Source organism: Armigeres subalbatus, chromosome 3 (genome assembly GCF_024139115.2).
Source record: "Armigeres subalbatus isolate Guangzhou_Male chromosome 3, GZ_Asu_2, whole genome shotgun sequence".
In the NCBI taxonomy this organism is placed as follows: Eukaryota; Metazoa; Arthropoda; class Insecta; order Diptera; family Culicidae; genus Armigeres; species Armigeres subalbatus.
Window position 1 is genome coordinate 82,534,445 of NC_085141.1, and position 20,865 is coordinate 82,555,309.

General features: G+C 40.8%; 1 long non-coding RNA gene across 1 annotated transcript in view; it reads right to left on the bottom strand.

Moving 5' to 3' along the window:
• Nucleotides 1-10,025: 10,025 nt before the first annotated feature.
• Nucleotides 10,026-20,865, bottom strand: part of LOC134220747 (uncharacterized) — a 150,877-nt gene continuing 140,037 nt past the window's right edge. Inside the window, exon 5 of the long non-coding RNA XR_009982040.1 lies at nucleotides 10,026-10,592. This is a non-coding gene — a long non-coding RNA (uncharacterized LOC134220747). The remainder of the gene's footprint in view (nucleotides 10,593-20,865) is intronic.

The following is a 20,865-nucleotide window of genomic DNA, read 5'->3' on the forward strand; positions in this document are numbered from 1 at the left end:
GCGTTGAACGACGTATCCGTGCAACGTTGAACATCTTAGCCGATAAGATTTCACTCATTATTTTTACACGCAGCTATAGGCCTTTTAGTTTCTCCAAAACATCCTTGAGTTCAAATCAGTTCAGAACATGTGATCTACCCTATCAACCAAGCCCTGGACGATGTATCCATGCATCGTTGAACATCCCAGCAGATCAATTTAGCCGATGGTATTTCACTCATAATTTTTACAAGCTACTACAGCTCAGTTGTTCAAAACGTCCTTGAGTTCAGAACATGTGATCTAGTTGCTCAACCAAGTCCTGAAAGATGTACCTTGTATCGCTAAACATCCCAGCAGGTCCGTCGAGCCGATTGAATGGTACTTATTACTTTTACAAGCTACTACAGTTCAATCAAAGGTAATTGCCTATTTCCGGGGATTAAACCACCCGACTTGGACGTTAATTTACAATGTTATGAAAACTCATATGTGAATATGTACGTTATGTGGAAGATATTGATTTAGAAAATGTATTGGAGGTAACCACTTTCCCTTCGATGGGACTCGAACCCATGACCCTACAGTACGCTAGACTGGTGCTTTAACCAACTAAGCTACGAAGGACCTCCGTTGGCCTTCGCAACCTAGCGGCTACTGAACGAGCTCGAGATTCCCAAATTGGACGCATAGTCAAATCACTCGCAATCCATTTCTCAAGCCAATACTTCCACATGTGTATTGTACACGTCCACATTAGAGGAGCGTGAGTATTTAGAATGTCTGGCGGCTATACACATTCTTCATCAGCAACGGTACTGATCAAGTGAGGTGGTGTAAGCTATTTGCCAGTCGGTCGTCAAGCTCAGACCCGACCGCATTGCGTAGGCAAGAGCACGCAACTCAAGTTCAGTTCAATCAAAGGTAATGGGTTCGAGTCCCATCGAAGGGAAAGTGGTTACCTCCAATACATTTTCTAAATCAATATCTTCCACATAACGTACATATTCACATATGAGTTTTCATAACATTGTAAATTAACGTCCAAGTCGGGTGGTTTAATCCCCGGAAATAGGCAATTACCTTTGATTGAACTGAACTTGAGTTGCGTGCTCTTGCCTACGCAATGCGGTCGGGTCTGAGCTTGACGACCGACTGGCAAATAGCTTACACCACCTCACTTGATCAGTACCGTTGCTGATGAAGAATGTGTATAGCCGCCAGACATTCTAAATACTCACGCTCCTCTAATGTGGACGTGTACAATACACATGTGGAAGTATTGGCTTGAGAAATGGATTGCGAGTGATTTGACTATGCGTCCAATTTGGGAATCTCGAGCTCGTTCAGTAGCCGCTAGGTTGCGAAGGTCAACGGAGGTCCTTCGTAGCTTAGTTGGTTAAAGCACCAGTCTAGCGTACTGTAGGGTCATGGGTTCGAGTCCCATCGAAGGGAAAGTGGTTACCTTCAATACATTTTCTAAATCAATATCTTCCACATAACGTACATATTCACATATGAGTTTTCATAACATTGTAAAAAAAAGCTACTACAGGTCTTTTCTGTTCTCTAAAATGTCCTGGAGTTCCAAACATGTGATCTACACGTTCAACCAAGTCCTAAATGATATATCCGTGCATAACATCACAAACATTCCAGCAGTTCCATCGAGCTGGTAGGATATCATTTAATTCTTTTACAAGCTACAGTGGACCCTCAATGAGTTGATGTTCTAAGACTCGATATCGAATCGTTGGAACACATGATGCCATACAAAACATTTTTTACGGTTACTTTGATAGTCTTTTCGAACAATTTTCCAAGAACTTATGTTCCACATCTCAATACCGACTTTATTACATCTCTTCAAAATGTCATGGATCTGAGATCATTTCACTACCGAATTTTCAAAACGGCTTTGACCTATCCAATGATCCAACTTATGAATGATGTTAGATATGATACCCTAGTGGAATCATTTAGCTTATATGACTTCAATCATCACTTGTTCTAGCCATTGCAGGCATTTACGGTTGGCTAAAATATTCTGGAAGTCGTATTGTTTTATGTAATCATCCAAGTCCGTTATACGCCTGAACAAAACAGACCGTAACTAAATTGCTCGACACATACACCTCCTTAGTTTTTGTGCATCTAATAGATATCTTGATCTTAACTCAAGATCATTTTGGAGGACCTTGGACATCTTCTTCTTCTTCTTCCTTTGCTATGGCTCTACATTCCAACTGCAACTTGGTCGGCTTTCCAACTTAGTATTCCATTAGCATTTCTTCAGTTATTAATTGAAAGCTTTTCTGTGCCCGCCATTCCATGAGTATGTATCTTGTGAGCCAAGTACAAAGGGATATTCCCAGGGAATCTAAAATGTTTCCCAAACGAAAATATTCTAGACCGGACCGGATCTAACCGTGAACACCTCGTATTCCAGAAAATTGTGTTTGCATTATTCCTATTGGATATATTAAGTTCATGCCAAAGACATTGCAAAAACTTTGATTGATTGACCTGGTAGATACCTTGAGCTGAACTCGAGAATGTTTTGGAGTACTTTGAACATCTCAAATTCAAGAGAATTGAGTTTGCCTGGTGCCCACATGCTTATTGAACCATGTTGGGTACATATCGATGTTGAGGACATTGCATGAAGCCTTGGTTGTCCGGTAGATACTTTGGTTGAACTTAGGAACGTTTGGGAATACCTTGACCATCATTGAGAAAACTGGATTTAAATGATGCGCATGTCCTATTGGACTGGATTGGGTATATGGCGATGATGATGACTTTGCATAAGCCTTGGTTGATTTGGTAGATACCATGGGCGTTTTGGAGAACCTTAAGCATCTCGTATTCCAGAAAACTGATCACTGTCTCAATGATCAAGATTACTAAACTTGATTGAGTGTTCAGATTTATTAAACAATGTGGATCCAAACATTTCAGATTCATCTACAAGCTGTCAGAAGCAAAATCTTCCCAAGGTTTTGGATATCTAGGTTATTAGGGTATAGTCAAACTTGACCTCCAAGATTTTTCCTGGGTAGCCCACATCCTGATGAACATTTGCTGAAGAAACTGGGGACCTAGCTGTCTTCGGTAGTTTTTCACAGCCAGTCTCAAACGCTGGGCATATATTACCCATCCGTCCCGAAAGGGTTAGGGAGGTCAAATATTTTCAAATTCATTGTTATGTTATCAACGGATGCCATCTTATCTTAGGGAACGTTCATAAATTACCATTTCGCCATTCGCCAAGTACTGCAGAAGTGCCGCGAATACAACGTGCCCACACATCATCTATTCATCGACTTCAAAGCCGCATATGATACAATCGATCGGGACCAGCTATGGCAGCTAATGCACGAAAACGGATTTCCGGATAAACTGACACGGTTGATCAAAGCGACGATGGATCGGGTGATGTGCGTAGTTCGAGTTTCAGGGGCATTCTCGAGTCCCTTCGAAACCCGCAGAGGGTTACGGCAAGGTGATGGTCTTTCGTGTCTGCTATTCAACATCGCTTTGGAAGGGGTAATACGAAGAGCAGGGATTAACACGAGTGGCACAATTTTCAATAAGTCCGTCCAGCTATTTGGCTTCGCCGACGACATAGATATTATGGCACGTAACTTTGAGAAGATGGAGGAAGCCTACATCAGACTGAAGAGGGAAGCCAAGCGGATCGGACTAGTCATCAACACGTCGAAGACGAAGTACATGATAGGAAGAGGTTCAAGAGAAGACAATGTGAGCCACCCACCGCGAGTTGGCATCGGTGGTGATGAAATCGAGGTGGTAGAAGAATTTGTGTACTTGGGCTCACTGGTGACTGCCGAAAATGATACCAGCAGAGAAATTCGGAGGCGTATAGTGGCTGGAAATCGTGCATACTTTGGACTCCGCAAGACGCTTCGATCGAATAGAGTTCGCCGCCGTACCAAACTGACCATTTACAAAACGCTCATTAGACCGGTAGTCCTCTACGGACACGAGACCTGGACGATGCTCGTGGAGGACCAACGCGCACTCGGAGTTTTCGAAAGGAAAGTGCTGCGTACCATCTATGGTGGGGTGCAGATGGCGGACGGTACATGGAGGAGGCGAATGAACCACGAGTTGCATCAGCTGTTGGGAGAACCATCCATCGTTCACACCGCGAAAATCGGACGACTGCGGTGGGCCGGGCACGTAGCCAGAATGTCGGACAATAACCCGGTGAAAATGGTTCTCGACAACGATCCGACGGGCACAAGAAGGCGAGGTGCGCAGCGGGCAAGGTGGATCGATCAGGTGGAAGATGACTTGCGGACCCTCCGTAGACTGCGTGGCTGGCGACGTGTTGCCATGGACCGAGCCGAATGGAGAAGACTCTTACATACCGCACAGGCCACTTCGGCCTTAGTCTGAATAAATAATAAATAATAATCATAAATTACGTAACGCGGAGAAGAGGGAGGGAGAGGGTTTCTAAAAGTGTGACTACTCATATCAATTTAATATATGAAATTTCATACAAAAAGTGGGACAATGAATGGAGGAGGGATCGACAATGGTAAATTTTTCGTAACATCATTTATGGACGTTCCCTTGATGCACTCCTTACTTGTCAGGAACCTCAACCTATTTCCTATGTCTTTTCACTAACCCTTGCCACCCACTAGCATGTTCACGTGGTTTATGGACAGTCCTTTAGCATTTAAAAATGTTAGAACCTGAAAATCTCACATTTTACCAGCAATAAATCATGTTTACTAAAATTTTAGCTTGAAAAAATCGTCTAAGAAAATTATTCCGATTTTGTCACTGTTCCGATTTTATCAACTGAAACTCACGGACCGTGTTGATAAAAACGGAACATACCTGTATTTAGTTTACATCTAAACAGATAACACTGAATCAACAATTTGACGCCACAATACACGGTTCGAGGCCGCATCTCTCCATCCTAGGATACGCCCCACGCTCGCCAAGTCGTTTTGCACCTGCTCTGCCCATCTCGCTCGCTGCGCTCCACGCCGTCTCGTACCTGCCGGATCAGAAGCGAACACCATCTTTGCAGGGTTGCTGTCCGGCATTCTTGCAACATGTCCTGCCCATCGTACCCTTCCGGCTTTAGCTACCTTCTGGATACTGGGTTCGCCGTAGAGTTGGGCGAGCTCATGGTTCATTCTTCGCCGCCACACACCGTCTTCTTGCACACCGCCAAAGATGGTCCTAAGCACCCGTCTCTCGAATACTCCGAGTGCTTGCAAGTCCTCCTCGAGCATGGTTCATGTTTCATGTTCATGTACATGACACATTTGGTGCGGTGGCGAACATTGTTATCAGCCGTTAGCAAGGATCCGAGGTAGACGAATTCCTCGACCACCTCGAAGGTATCCTCGTCTATCGTAACACTGCTTCCCAGACGGGCCCTGTCGCGCTTTGTTCCGCCCACAAGCATGTACTTTGTCTTTGAGGCATTCACCACCAGTCCAACTTTTGTTGCTACACGTTTCAGGCGGGTGTACAGTTCTGCCACCTTTGCAAATGTTCGGCCGTCAATGTCCATGTCATCCCCGAAACAAATAAATTGACTGGATCTGTTGAAAATCGTACCCCGGCTGTTACACCCGGCTCTCCGCATGACACCTTCTAGCGCAATGTTGAACAACAGGCACGAAAGTCCATCACCTTGTTCGCCCGAAATCTTCACACAGTTTTGCACACCATCCACCGTTGCTTTGACCAATCTTATAAGCTTCCCAGGGAAGCTGTTCTCGTCCATAATTTTCCATAGCTATACGCGGTCTATACTGTCGTATGCCGCCTTGAAATCAACTAACAGATGATGCGTTGGGACCAGGTATTCACGGCATTTTTGAAGGATTTGCCGTACAGTAAAGATCTGGTCCGTTGTCGAGCGGCCGTCAACGAAGCCGGCTTGATAACTTCCCACGTACTCATTCACTAATGGTGGCAGACGAAGGAAGATGATCTGGGATATCACTTTGTAGGCGGCATTAAGGATGGTGATCGCTCGAAAGTTCTCACACTCCAGCTTGTCGCCTTTCTTGTAGATGGGGCATATAACCCCTTCCTTCCACTCCTCCGGTAGCTGTTCAGTTTCCCAGATTCTGACTATCAATTTGTGCAGGCAAGTGGCTAGCTTTTCCGGGCCCATCTTGATGAGCTCAGCTCCGATACCATCCTTACCAGCTGCTTTATTGGTCTTTAGCTGTTGGATGGCATCCTTAACTTCCCTCAAGGTGGGGCTGGTTGGCTTCCATCGTCCGCTGAACTGACGTAATCATCTCCTCCGCTACCTTGACTTTCACTGCCTGTACTCTCAGCGCCATTCAAATGTTCCTCGTAGTGCTGCTTCCACCTTTCGATCACTACACGTTCGTCCGTCAAGATGCTCCCATCCTTATCCCGACACATTTTGGCTCGCGGCATGAAGCCTTTGCGGGATGCGTTGAGCTTCTGGTAGAACTTGCGTGTTTCTTCTCCTGAAAAAGGCGGGTCCGTCGGTACCGAACATTGTTGATGACGGATAGTTTTGGGCGCAGTTTAACCATCACCAGATAGTGGTCAGAGTCGATGTTAGCGCCACGATATGTCATGACGTCGATAATGTCGGAGAAGTGCCGTCTATCAATCAGAACGTGGTCGATTTGTGATTCTGTCTGCAGTGGTGATCTCCAGGTGTACCGATACGGGAGGCTGTGTTGGAAGTAGGTGCAGCGAATGGCCATATTTTTGGAGGCGGTGAAATCAATTAGTCGTAGGCCGTTGAGTCGGTGAGCGCTGAACTTCCCAATAGTCGGTCTAAACTCCTCCTCTTGGCCAACCTGAGCGTTCAAATCTCCTATGATGATTTTGACGTCGTGGTTTTGGCAGCTATCGTACTCACGTTCCAGCTGCACGTAGGCGTCCTTATCATCACCAGTGCTTCCGGAGTGTGGGATATGGACGTTGATTATGCTGAAGTTGAAGAACTGGCCTTTGATCCTCAACCTGCACATTCTCTCGTTGATTGGCCACCACCAGATCACGCGCCTTTGCATGTCGCCCATCACTATGAAAGCTGTTCCCAGCTCGTGTGTGTATTGCCGCAGCTCTGGTAGATGGTATGATTACCTCTAAACGTTCGCACCATTGATTCCTTCCAACAAACCTCCTGCAGCGCTACGATGCCGAATCCACGGTCCTTGAGCACATCCGATGCTTCCGATGAAGTTGAGAGATTTGCAGTTCCACGAACCGAGTTTCCAATCGCAAGTATTTTTTCGTCGTCATCAATCACCAATCATCAATCACATCATCACCAATCAAAATTATTAACGTAGAAAAAAAGGCAATATAGAAATTTTTAGTGTAACTAAACTCGCTTCTAGGGGGATCTATCGTCTGACCACGTACTTGAAAACCGACCCAGATTATACTTTGGTGTAACTAATATAAAAATAGGAAAACCTATTACCATTTATTTCATTTAAAAGCACTAGATACGTACTATGAATGAAATTAGTTCAGTTCTAAATTTGTACCGGTTAGTCCTTCAAACCTTAATAACCGAAACTCTAGATCGTGACCACCAACTCGAGCTACATTCAACGATAGATAGTGTGACAATATCCTGTGTCGAATACAACAAGTCGCCTCGAAATCAGCTGAAATTACGTATTCTATCAACGATAAACACGTTTGCGTAACGCGACACCATTTGCAGAACACCGTTTGCCGATCTGCGTAACGCGGTGGTGTTGATATCAATTCAATAATTTTCCTTATAATTTCCGTTTTTTTCCCGCAATTTTTACTCACAGCCTTATTTCTGTTGGTGTATACGAGAAATGCCTAGAATAAATCGAGACTCCAAACCGTATACCAGAGCTATTAAACGCACTTGCATTTCAAAATGTGAAAAAAGTGCAATTCAACGATGATGTCGCGTTCCAAAAGCAGCGCGTTATATTTATCATATTCAAAGGGAAAAATCTCAAAATGAATATTCTATCAGAAAGGTAATTTAGTGAGGATAATTTTACAAATGTTTAATCATATGTTCCCGAAGCTAATTTTCGAATGCAGACCTAATTTCTCGCTGAAAGTCGGCTCCTCATGGTGTCGCGTTACGCTGGAATGTGTCTTTTATGTATTAAAATCTATTTTTTTGTCTATTTTCCGGTGAACGTGTGGTGAATTACGCATAGCTCGCCAAAGCGAGAAATTGACTGGTTCAATGTTAGAATGAGGACGCTGTCTTTGTCCTAGATCCTAGGGCTTGGCTTGCGGAAGCCCTTGCATAACATAAAGTATGTCGGATAACCATTTCAACCTCAACATAAATTCAACGCTTCAAAATTACTCTGTGGTGAAGTTTTGAACGCAAGCGCAGGTTTGGTCCGGGATTTGTATGAGGGCCCGCCACTGTGCTATGCTTCTACGGAAGGATTTAATTACATCCTCTATTCGGTGTGTAGGCACCTACGTTCCCTTCTACACTCTCAAACCAATGTGCTTCAGTCCTGAAAGCTCAACAGATAAATATCGTATCCAATCTTTATTGTGGTAAATTATATTTTTATGATGCACTTTGCCGTTATCTCATCTTATTCTGCTTATTGTTATGGATAGGCGGTAATGAGGACGAATAAAGATTTTCCGCGTTTAAGTGTTTGAGAGAAGAGTTTTTGGTCTTGGGCACTGACTAGGTTGTGGATATTATAGCTATAAACGAATGTTTACTGAACATTAAAATTATCAATCGTGAGCTCAATTCACAGAGAATCTGAAATAATGTTACCCGACCCTAAAAAAATCGATATCCTTGACTCACTTCATCAACCAAAAGCTCATTTGCTCAAATAATTGGTAAACATTATGGGCCACAAATCGATTACGATTATATCTGTGGCTGCATTCACCCCAGCAGTTAGGGTAAATTGGGATATCGTAAAATTATGGCCAGTAATTATCGATAATGGGATAATAAGATACACCCCTTCAAGTTTTTAATGGTTTCTCGACTACTACACCGTGTCCAAAAAAAATTGCATACCAATTTAAACTTCAATTATTTCACACCAGTTATTCGGATGTTAATAATAATTGTCTTAGTTGAAAGTTAATGTAATATGCATCAATTACAGTATGCGTTTCGCAGCAATACCGCCTTTAACCTTTTAAACTACCTTCAAGCATTGTGTAAAACGATCGCAAGCGACACGCTCATAGAACTACGGCATTGAACTGGTCCCAAAAATACATGTTATGCTCGTTTTTACTCGAGAGCATATATGAGCACATAAAATAATCCAAGAGGTTTACGTATGGTGAAGTAGAAGGCCATTCAGCAGTTTTGAATCAAATTCAGTATATGAGAAGCTGTTTGGGCCTTCTGAAATACGAAATCATTCTTTCCGAACATTCCTTACAAGATTGGCCTGACGACATTCTGCAACACTTCCATAGAAAGTGTTAATCTTAGCTCCATTCTCTATATAAACAGACGTTAACTCGCCGCGCTATCAAATAATTTTACCACTGCGACGAGATGAAAAAGTGCATGAAGATATATTGGACATGTTGTATACGAAAGCTCGTTTTTTTTCATAGGTCCTGCCACATACCCCTACATAGGTTCAAGGCAGACAGTTTATCTTCAGGATAATTAATTGCGATTAATTTAATCAGATCTGCAAAACAAAGAAAACTGTCGATTATTGTACAGGTATAAGCTTTAGAAATACTGCTACCATTATGCTACAAGAAAAGCATAACTGAGCATGAAGATTAAAATTCATTTGTATTGCATATTACGTCAACTGATAATCGTTAGGTGCACTTATTTACCGCTCACCAATCACATATTGCGATAAATTTGATCGGTAAACGTTCCATGTGTTATGTCTGTTTACCTTTGGATACTCCATACCCGCAGATCGATTCAAAAACGTCGATGAATTGATGCTTCTAGTTGATTAATTGAAATATAAGAAAACTGTACTTTAAATAACTATGTACTTACCACTTTGCAATCCGATTATCAGCACACACAGTAAAACAGCTATCACTCCATCCATATCGATGTTCAGATCGTCAATCTCCGCATATGAGAATAATTCCTATGAGTTAGGACGTTTACGCACACATTGCTTTCACCTTGTTACAAAAATAACTCTTCTTCCTTGAAGTTCACAGTCACGTCACAGTTTGATACGAACGCCCAGAAGGTAAGCCTTGTTTGCGCGTCAGGAATATACCCCTATAGTGTTTAATGATAATCAGTCACCAGGTAGCATTCGGATGACCACCGAGTTTTGTTGTGCCAACAAACCTCACGCTGCGGGATGGCACAGGCCTCCACAGGGCACGGCGGCGGGCAAGCTAATTCGTCGATCCCATTTTACCTCCCATGGCAACGGGGGGTTATTGTAATCGCATTAGCTAATGATGAAGCTGTAGCTGCAAATCGCATTCGATTGGATCAAATTATGGCAAACAGGTGGATACAGCATTAAAATCCTTCCGAGAATTTTGCTCGCTCGTTTGAATCCAATGTTTGGCTTCGTTTTTACGGTGAGGTATGCCTTTTCCAGTTGGAAGCCCTGAAATGGACAAAAAATATTGCTTTAATCTATGCATAAAGCGTTTTATCTAGAAACTATAAATATCAAGTACACAAGAGGTCGTATAGCCAAATCGTTCAAAAAGGTCTCTTATATTTTAGTCTTCTCGCCCTCAGATACATTCAATCTATTCTACAAGCATTCCAAATAGTTGAAACAGTGACGCATTCTCACCCCCATTTGACCCATTGTCACCCCGACGACGCTACCGCAAATAAGCTACACTTTACAAAATGAAAAATATTTTAATTTTTATACAGAATTTCAGAAAGTTATAATTCTCAGTGATTAATCAACAACTGATATCCAATTTATTTTCGTTCTTCTTCTTCTGCTTCAATGGCTCTACAGTTTAAATACCAACTGGAACTTGGCAACTTAGTATTCTATAAGCATTAGCTCAGTTATGAATTGAAAGCTTTTCTATACCCGCCATTAGAGTATTAGACCTCTTCATGTTTTCAAAAAGTATCAAAAATTCAACCAGTCAGCCCAGAATCACAATTCTTATGCTCAAATAAGCTTCCTGTCGAATTTTCAGCTAATTCGGATAAAATTTCGAGGTGCCTCTAGTCGATTTAGTGTTTTTGGGCTATTTTCAATTTTGAAAAAAAAAACAACCTCTATACGAAAGCTTTTGGTGTGCTCTACAAGTCTTGTGAACATTGCGATTCGTTCCGTTCACGTTTTGACCATGTTTGAGTAATTTTTGAGCTTTTAAGTGCATAAAAATAGGGGAGACTGGGTAGACTTGATCCCGTTTTCTGATTTCCGATGTATCACAGCCAAAAATAAATAAACATACGCGATTTCCACACAGACTTTCAAAGAAATATAGTATTTAACTATACTGATGTATGACAGTCCTTAAATTATTGTTGTTAAGGATACACAATCGATTTTTTGAAGTGCTGTCAAAAATCGACTTTTAAAATATTCGGGGGAAATTGATCCCTCTCCAAAAATTTGCTTCGGTAAAAGTAGAAAGGTGCCCTCAGATTTTTAAAATATTTTTACTTCAAAATACGCGGAATTTTCGAATTGCTGTGCGTATACGTGAACGATTTTTGTTATTGAATTCGACAGCACATGCAATTTTCAAATTTGGGGAGACTTGATCCCTTTTTTATGATATCTACGCAATAAATAATTTTTCCTGACAACCCTTCATCAAATCTGTCGAATCTACAAAAAATTAGAAGCCTGAGAATAGATTTACATTTTTTTGAATTTTTTCGCCAAATTTTTGTATGAATGACTCCCATATTGAGGCAATAACTTCAAATCCAAACATCCTAAAACTTTGATGGAATGTTAACATTTTCATCAGTACAGATCATTAAGCATATTTATGGTTTTGTGCTGTGAAAAAACGAAAGCATTTGGTCATTGTTATGAAAAGTTGTTCAAATTTTGCTTGGCAAATAAAAAAATCTTTAGGAAGGTCAAAACATACAAACCGCCCTGCAGAATGAATAAGGTTGTCAATCCAAAAAGTAACTCACCACATAAAGGTCATTTGTCAAGAGGATCTATACTAAAAAATACGCTAGAACAAAACTACTTTAGTCCTCGATAAAACAGGGGGTGATCAAGTCTCCCCGGGGATCAAGTCTACCCACCTTCCCCTCCTGAAATTCTTGATAGCATGGCAAATCATTACTAATTTATTATATTATTATTCCTCTTTTTTCCATGGACACTTGAGTAATATAATTGCCAATGTGCTAGTTATCGTTAAATTCTTAAAAATCAGAAGCTGAACATTTGTCATAAATATGCACGTTAGGATTTCTTCAAACAAGTTGTTCGAATTGATTCCACTTGTTACTACAATGCACTCAATGGTAAAAGAATACAGACATATGGTGAAATGAATCAAATTTGGAAGTCAGTTGTTGTAAGCATCAAACAGAGCTTTTATCGCTTCAATTTTATTCAATTTAAATTGAAGAGCAAGCATTTTATCTTCATTTGTGTGCATTAACCGTCGCTGATCTTTTCAGCTATAGTTCGATACCGACTTCGTGGCACACCGGTTAATGTGATGTTTTTTCAAGCTTTCAAGCTCAAGATTTCGGCTCATGTGAAAAAATCTTCCGCACGATTGCTGAGTTCCAAGTTTATGTTTATCTTATAGCTAGTGAATTTTGTTCACTAGTGCATACCTACTCAAAACAAACATGCTTTTCAGTTTGGTTCAAAAACAAATATGTACCTTGTCTTATTACCGTGTGTGTATTGTGTCGTGTCTAAAAAAAATCTACTCGTGCGATTACTTCTCGCATAACTTTTCTAAAGGACCTTAGTAACATTTGTTTTTTTCATTAATTAATTTGAATAGCGCAATCAACAGAACAACATGAAAGCTTTTGATTGCAGTACTCAAATTTATTCATGAAAAAAATGTCACTTAGGTCCTTTTGAAAAGTTAAGCGAGACTTATAATCGCAAGCAAAGTTAAGATATTCCACATTGCTTCAATAAATCCAAGAAGTATTTAGTATTCTGCTTTTTCAGCGATGTTTCTCATTAAGTCGACTGTAATCTTAGCCAGTTATGTTGTAGGGGACAGAACCGACTATTGATGTTTATTACTTGATTTACATTTTCTGAGTTTCGCGCTCTTCTCAAATGTCCACTGTAAAGTACATATGTATAGGGACGATTCAAATATTACGTCCACTACTTTTTGGGATTTTTCGAACCTCACTACGAAAAGTGAGAAATGAGAAGTTTGATATAATGAGTGGGAAGAGAGGCGTCTCTCTTCTTACTTCACTCTTCCCACTTTTCACAGTGAGAAGTGATAAGTGAGTAATAAAGAGTGAGAAGTGAGACGTCTCACTTCTTACTTCGCACTACTCACGTTTCACGATGGGAAGTGAGATATAAGAATTGATTAGTAAGAAGTGGTCGTCTCACTTCTTAGTCCTCACTAATGATTTCTCACTTATCACTTCTCACTGCGAAAAGAACGAAAAACGCCTCTCTTCTCAATCATCAATTCCAACTTTTCGCAGTGAGAAGTGAGAAATGATAATTAGGAAGTGAGACGTCAAATGACCTATTGTAATGTTGTGGCATTCTACCGATCAAGTTTTGAATTTTCTATATTTAAAAAAATCAATGAACTCAAAATCCCACCTATTCACTGTCAATATTAAAATCAAGTCAAACTTTCTCTCACACAATACATTACCCCTAAGCAGAAAACACGAAACATTGTACTATAAAGCTAAAGGCAAAATCGCAGATAGGCTCATCATTTTCGATTCTTTGGACAGAGCTGCAGCAACAGGGAGCAGAAAATAAAAATCATGGATATATTCCTATCCCAGGCAAGCCATCAATCTCGAGCAAGTGAGCCGCAGCGTGGATCACCGATAACCAGTGGCTGGCCTCTATCTATCCTATCGGCCGGCAATTGAGCCGCGAGGAGTTTGCCCTTGCCAAACAGCAGCCCGTTCGACCGGCTCAGTGCCACGGTCAACCGACCCGGAGTTTTTTCGTCGCTTCATCCCATGCTTGCTCGATCTGGTGTTGCTTGACCGAAAATTGCAATTATCATTGCAGCTCCGCTTCCACGTACGAAAGAGTTACAAAGAGAGTTAATTACCTACCTAGCTCAAATCTGTGCGCTCTAGTTCCAGTCCAACAGACAGTAAGTTTTCTGTGCTAAATTATAGCCAAAGTGATACCTACCTAAAATTATTTTGCTTTGCTATCGTTCAGAAATAGGTAGAAGTGCGAAATAATATCCATATTCTAAGTATCACCGCGTGTGCATAGATTGAAGTAAAACCGATGTAAGATGCGTGCCCTATTGTGCTTTTGATCATTACCTAAAGCAGATATTTTATCGAATACAACTCCCATGTGAGGTCGGTTTTTTGGTGATACGGTTTCACCGTCCGTTGGCGCGCAAAGTGACGGTTTCATCGTCCGTTGGCGCGCAACATCCGGGGCGACGGCGCAGCCCGTTGGCTGAAGCAGTGGCCAATAGCTAGCTAGCAACGCGAGTGCGAGAGAGCCAGTCTCCGGGACCATGAGAAAAATTGTAGAAGTGCACACGAACAGAACATGAACAGTGATCGATCGATATTTTGAACAGTACTAGCCAGTGCGTGCGTTAGCTCCTAATTAGGGAGTTAGGTTTAAGCTGAAAACTAGGGGTAAGTGATTAAACGAATGAAGCGGCTGAATTTCTGATCAGAGAATAAAATGTTGTTAAATATAGTTGTGGAATTTGTGTTAGCTAAAATTGTTTCGTAAGATTTGTTGACTTGAGAAGTGTTAATTTAGTTTTTTAATTTTACTGGTGATGGTGATTTTTCTAAATTTTATCGTCTCTCTATCCATCCATTTTCGAACCAGCGACTTACCGGCGGGTGTAACCGGGCAAAAGTGTTTGTACGTAGCAGGAGGTCGGCATTCAGGAAAACCTGATTGGCGCTTAAGCTGATTTGTAATAACGAGGACGGTTTTTGACGTAAACTACGTCTAAGGGGAAGACTCGGATACAGGGTGACAAATGAAAATTTCCAAATTCGAGACCGTCACGAAATCATGTAAGTTAATAGTTAATAGCGCCTTTATCTTCCGATGGATTTTTCAGATTTATATATCAATCGACCCGGAAATTTTCTACCAATTTGTAAATTATATTGAAACTTTGGGTTATGAACGTTAAAATAGGGTATCGGATCATTTTGGCAGCACCCTCTTTTCTTGTCCGCAAGAGTCTCGTTTCGGCCGTCGCCGTTCAGTGCGGTTTGCTTTTGGACTCTGCTCTTTGTGCGGTGTTTCGCACAAAAAGTAGAACAATGGAGCCAGACCAATGACCGCGGTCGAAACAAATGTAACAAAAATGCGTAATGTAGTGCATGCTGTATAAAAAGTGATGGGGGGGGCATGTTTGTGCAGGCATGAGATGATCAATTGTTATGATTATAAAATATGATCTCCGCAAAGTCAAAGGGGAGGCGGTAGTCTTCTTCTTCTTCTTCTACTGAATCGAGCGGCGTGAACATTTGAATGCAGAGGTTTTTGGGGCCGGGGAAGGTTCTTAAGATGGTTCGAGACCCCATCTCCTCTTTGAAACCTGGCTCCTATACAAATGAAACACCAATTTCATCATAACTCCAGATCAAGCAAATGGAACCAAATCTGGCGTGTGGAGGTTTTGGAAGGGAAGATATGTTTCTGTGCAGGGGTGTTAACGTTAATCAACGATTAACGCCGTTGACGTTAATTTTTCGAAAATTTAACGTCAACGGCGTTGCGTTGAATGTTTTGAAAATAAACGTTAACGTTAATGAAAAACGTTGAATCAACGTCAACACCAACGTTGATTCCATCGTTGACTTTCTCAAGAAGCGATGCATCGTCGGAAGCGTTGTCATGGCCAACGGTTTGATAAACAAGTGAAAATTTCAGGATGCAAAACCAAACCAAACTTGTAAGTACCTACTTTGTCACCAAAAAGGTGCTCGTGGTACGGAAGTGAAACTGCCGGGTACTGCCGACATCGACATAGCAAAAATAGTTAATTTATTAGTGCCGGATTGTTATTTTGTACATTATGTAGATATTGTGAGGCTGCTTTACTGAGGTTTCTGTTAATCAACGGGATAATTAACGTGAAACGTTAACGTTAATTAACGAATTTCGTTAACGTTACGTTAACCAGGGCATTTAGCGAATCACAGAAGCTTGCGTTGAACGTTGAAATAAACGTCAACGATTCAACGTAACGCCGTTAAACGTTGATTAACGTTAACAACCATGTTTCTATGATGGTTTGCAACGCCTCCCACTTCTGGAAAGAGGGACTCCCATACAAATAAACCAACAATTTCTGCATAACTCGAGAGCTAATCAGAGAATAAAACAATTTAGGCGAAACAAAGTTCGTCGGGTCTGCTAGTAAAAAATAAATATTGAAATGGAAAAAAAAAACTCCTCGGATTTGTTAAAGAATGTTTTGAAAGTTCTCAAAATTTACCGGAAATTTTTTTTGTTGCCCCTCAAGTTGTTATTTTTGAGCAAAAAAAATCGAAGGGGGGGGGACATATTTAAAAAAATATATATTTATACATATCGGCCTAATAATATTTTGTCCAATTAAATGCACGCCTGAATCAGAAGGATTTAACTTTGATTCAGGAAGTGTGAATGCACTTAAAATATTTTTATAATACGTGGGTGCAATCATGCGGTACTTATTGTATACGACAAAAGCTTCGGAACGCATACGTTCTTGAAACGGGCTATATGAGTTACAATAGAGCTATCACCTTCTTGCTCCCTGATTCAAAAGTCTGATATTAATGATATTAATAAAATGGTTGCACGAATATTTTATCCATAGTGACACTCAGTGTTGGTAGAATCATACTCAAATCTGAATCATCGAGGTTTCATGCACGAGCTAACTCGCCTGCTATTCTGTAGGGGGAGCATCGCGCTTGAGTTTCTCGACCAGAATCGCATCGCTTCGCTCACTCACCGAAAATGATTTCGTTCTAAAAAGCGTCAAAACGCAATCGCGTTTTGTTTATATGAGCAATTATTAGCCATTGTTTTAGACGAAAAACAGTTAATTCAATGCATTCATCAATGAAGAACACGTAAATATCATGCAATGATGCAAATTGCGATTAGAATCATGAGCAAATCTCTAGGCCATGATTCTGATGGGATTTGACTCACGCATGGTTTAAATCGCCGATGAGATTTGAGATTTTGAGATTTTACCAACACTGGTGACACTGCCGGACAGTGGGAGTTAGATTGTTATAACACACACACCCTCTTTTCCCGTCCGCAACATTTACTACTTGCGCGCATCACAACCAAATTAATTGGATTTTAGTACATGATTGACATTTTATGATTTCTAGTGATGCACGAAAAACAAGATATGCCTATGATTGGAATGTTTCTGAATAATAAATGTTGCAAACGGAAAAGAGGATGCTCCCCTAGGGCTTCTTCTATTGAAATATTTTATCAAATGCTTCAAAACCCAAATGTAGGCAATTCGGATCCAAGAGAAGCATCATTACCACTTAGGAATAAATCGTATCCAACAATTTTCATATCTTAAGATACGCTAGTTTTGATCGAAGCCAGTGACATAAGTAATCAAATAAATTTTATAAAAATATTCATGCATGATGGCACTACAATCCGCAATGAACAAAACTGCCTTACGTAGTTTACGTTGGGCGGTTGTGTCTTGTACATAACCCTTCTGATTTTTTTTCAAGAGCACGAGATGAAAGAACCATAACGGGTATGGGGCTGAAATAATGGTAGATCGTTTGCTTAGTTATGCTGAACAATCATAATTTGAGTTTCGGCACTGTACGAAAACTATTACGCCAGATTTGGGGTTTTGGAAATGTATGTGGTCCCGTGGTGAATTCCAAATTCACCTCACGTTTATCTACATACATTTCCAAAAGCCCAAATCTGGCGTAATAGTTTTCGTACAGTGCCGAAACCCAAATTATGATTGTTCAGCATAACTAAGCAAACGATCTTTCATTATTTCAGTCCCATACACGTTATGGTTCTTTCATCTCGTGCTCTTGAAAAAAATATTGGAAAAGCACGTGGTTTACAAAATGGCCGATTTCTGGCTTCATTCTATAATCACCTTAACCTCATCCGATTTGCTTGCAACAAATTGCATCCGGTAGCAATTATTACAATGTGTATAAACAAATGTGAATTTTCAATTCAATCTATCTTTATTTATCTATCTTTATTTACGAGATTTTCGACCCTAGGCCGGTTCATCTGGTATAAACAAATGTGAAAAATAAGTCTTATTCACCAATTGTTATTTTAGACTTTTCATATATGTTTATCAACCATTTTTAACGAGCGAGAAAGGCATCATCACCGCTAGGTGGATTAATCTGGGTTTTTTTATTGTCTTTATTAATGAGATTTTCGGCCCTAGACCGGTTCACCTCAATTTTGGCAACTTAAGATCTTCTTCCCTTCAGCAATAATCAAATCCAGATTGGTCCTGGATTAATTATTGACCCTCCTTCATCCGACCGCGATGCCAACCATTGACCAAACCACTTCAGAGTTGGGTTTCGTTGACTAAACTATGTGTCACCGAAGCACCGACAGACACTCTCAAGTGTTGGATTCTTCTTGAATCTAATAGGTCCGATGGCGATGTTGTACATCAAACACTTGATCCGACAAGGTCTGGTGGCGATGACTATTGCCAGCCCTGATCACTCTAGATTTGGATTTTACTTAGATAATTAATACATAGATTGCTCAGTGGGGCATCCCTGCTAGTAATCCACAGGAAACAACACTCTATCGGTCGTTGGGTGAACTAAACACAGTGGGGAGCGCATTCAGAAACAAAACAGTCGGGCGCCTTTTGATTTGACAATTCAAATTGACCTTTGACACTTGCACGATCAAACCCATCTACCTAAATTGAAGCTTAGATAATTAATACATAGATTGCTCAGTGGAGCATCCCTGTTTGTAATCCACAGTATTATTAATCCAAAATTTTACTGCCACTACTAAGCCCAGAATTGAATTTTTCATGGTCCGGGTGAGGGTGAGGGTGTCCCAGAAAGTAAATTAGGGTGTCCTAGAAGAAATTAGACCATTAGAGCAATTTGCAATGCGATTCGGAAGTTTGCCGTGAAGCGTTACGGAGCCGAAATCAAGTATAACAATTCATTTCTCGATTCTTATACATAGTGTTAATTTTGGGGAACCAAAAGACTCGCGGTTTAGTCGAGGTTAGGGAATACATTAATACAGTAGGAAAGGAAAGGATTCTAGGGTGCTTAAGTAATTACGATACTGATGTTCACAATCATCATCCCTTCTCAGTTCGACTCAATTTCAGTACAACAAATGATAGGGTAAAACGACCTATTATGGAGGGGTTAAGCACCACGTCAAAACAAAGCTGATATCGAAAAATCTTTAAATGAACTGTTTATCTTTTTTCACATTGCAGTAAAGCCATGTCCATTAAGAATCCGGAATGATTTATTGTATTGCAGCGGCACGGAAAGTGACCGCTGCAAGAATTCTTTTACAGCGGTTTGTATACCTAGGCGCCCACTTGCTGTGGTATAAATTTCACGATGTTTCGTGCAGCGAGTCAAAAATTATTCCAGATGGAAGCCGATAGGAGAGAAAAAAAATCTGCACACCAACGTTGATAATCCTGCTCATCCACGATGGAACCTACGTCAAAATGGATTTCAGACAGCTTCCTAGCCAAAAATTCTACGTGGCGACGGCACGAGGAGTAGTTTCTGCGAAGTTTAAGTTTGCTTTTTGGACAAACTTGCAAAAAACACAGATGGTTTTGGCAAGGGATATGCAGCTGTGGAGCAAAGACCTAAGTGTTTGAGACGAATAAGACGATGGCCTCGAAGCTGTACAAGGAGGAATGTCAAAAACCGCGGTCTACCTTCCAAAAAGCCCATAAAGGTCCTGTGAAGTTTTGGCCAGATTTGGCGAGTTGCCACTACAGCCGGGAAGTCATCCAGTGGTACCACGATAATAACGAAGATTTCATCGATAAAATGTATCCACGCAACCAGGCTTGTAAAATGTCATCTGCATGTCATTTGACTAATTTGTTCATAACTTTCTTTAGAAGCCAAATTTATTCCATAATTTTAGATAACGCTTGAGTAGGGCTATATTTTTGTCCAAGGGTACATTGCTCTAAATATAACATCTGAGGCTGGAGAATGAAAACTTTCCAAAATGTCACGTGTCATTTGACATAATGTCATTTGAATGACATTTTGCCTCCCACGCCCCAGATTACAAATTTACAGCAATGTCTTGCTAGACAAAGTTGTAGGCCCATTTGAGCGCCATAAGTTCGTCATACATCATGATTTGATAGCTACCTTCTGGAAAAAGTTCTGGGAAAATTATACCAACGAATGCAAATGACATTTTACAACACTGCACGCAACTGCCCACAAACTAATCCAAGCAACTGCCCGCTGCTCTGGCCATCGTGACATTTTGGGTAGTAATGAAACGGAAGCTTAAGAAAAGTGAAAAAACAGCTCGGGACGCGACTCAGATGACCAAAATGTGGAACAAATGTGCCAAGGAAGTTGACTTCGGAGGTGTGCAACTTTTGATGAGAGGAATAAAGAAGAAGGTGCGAATTTTCACTAGAAACAAAAAGAAATGATTTGTATCATATTTGTTTTCCTTA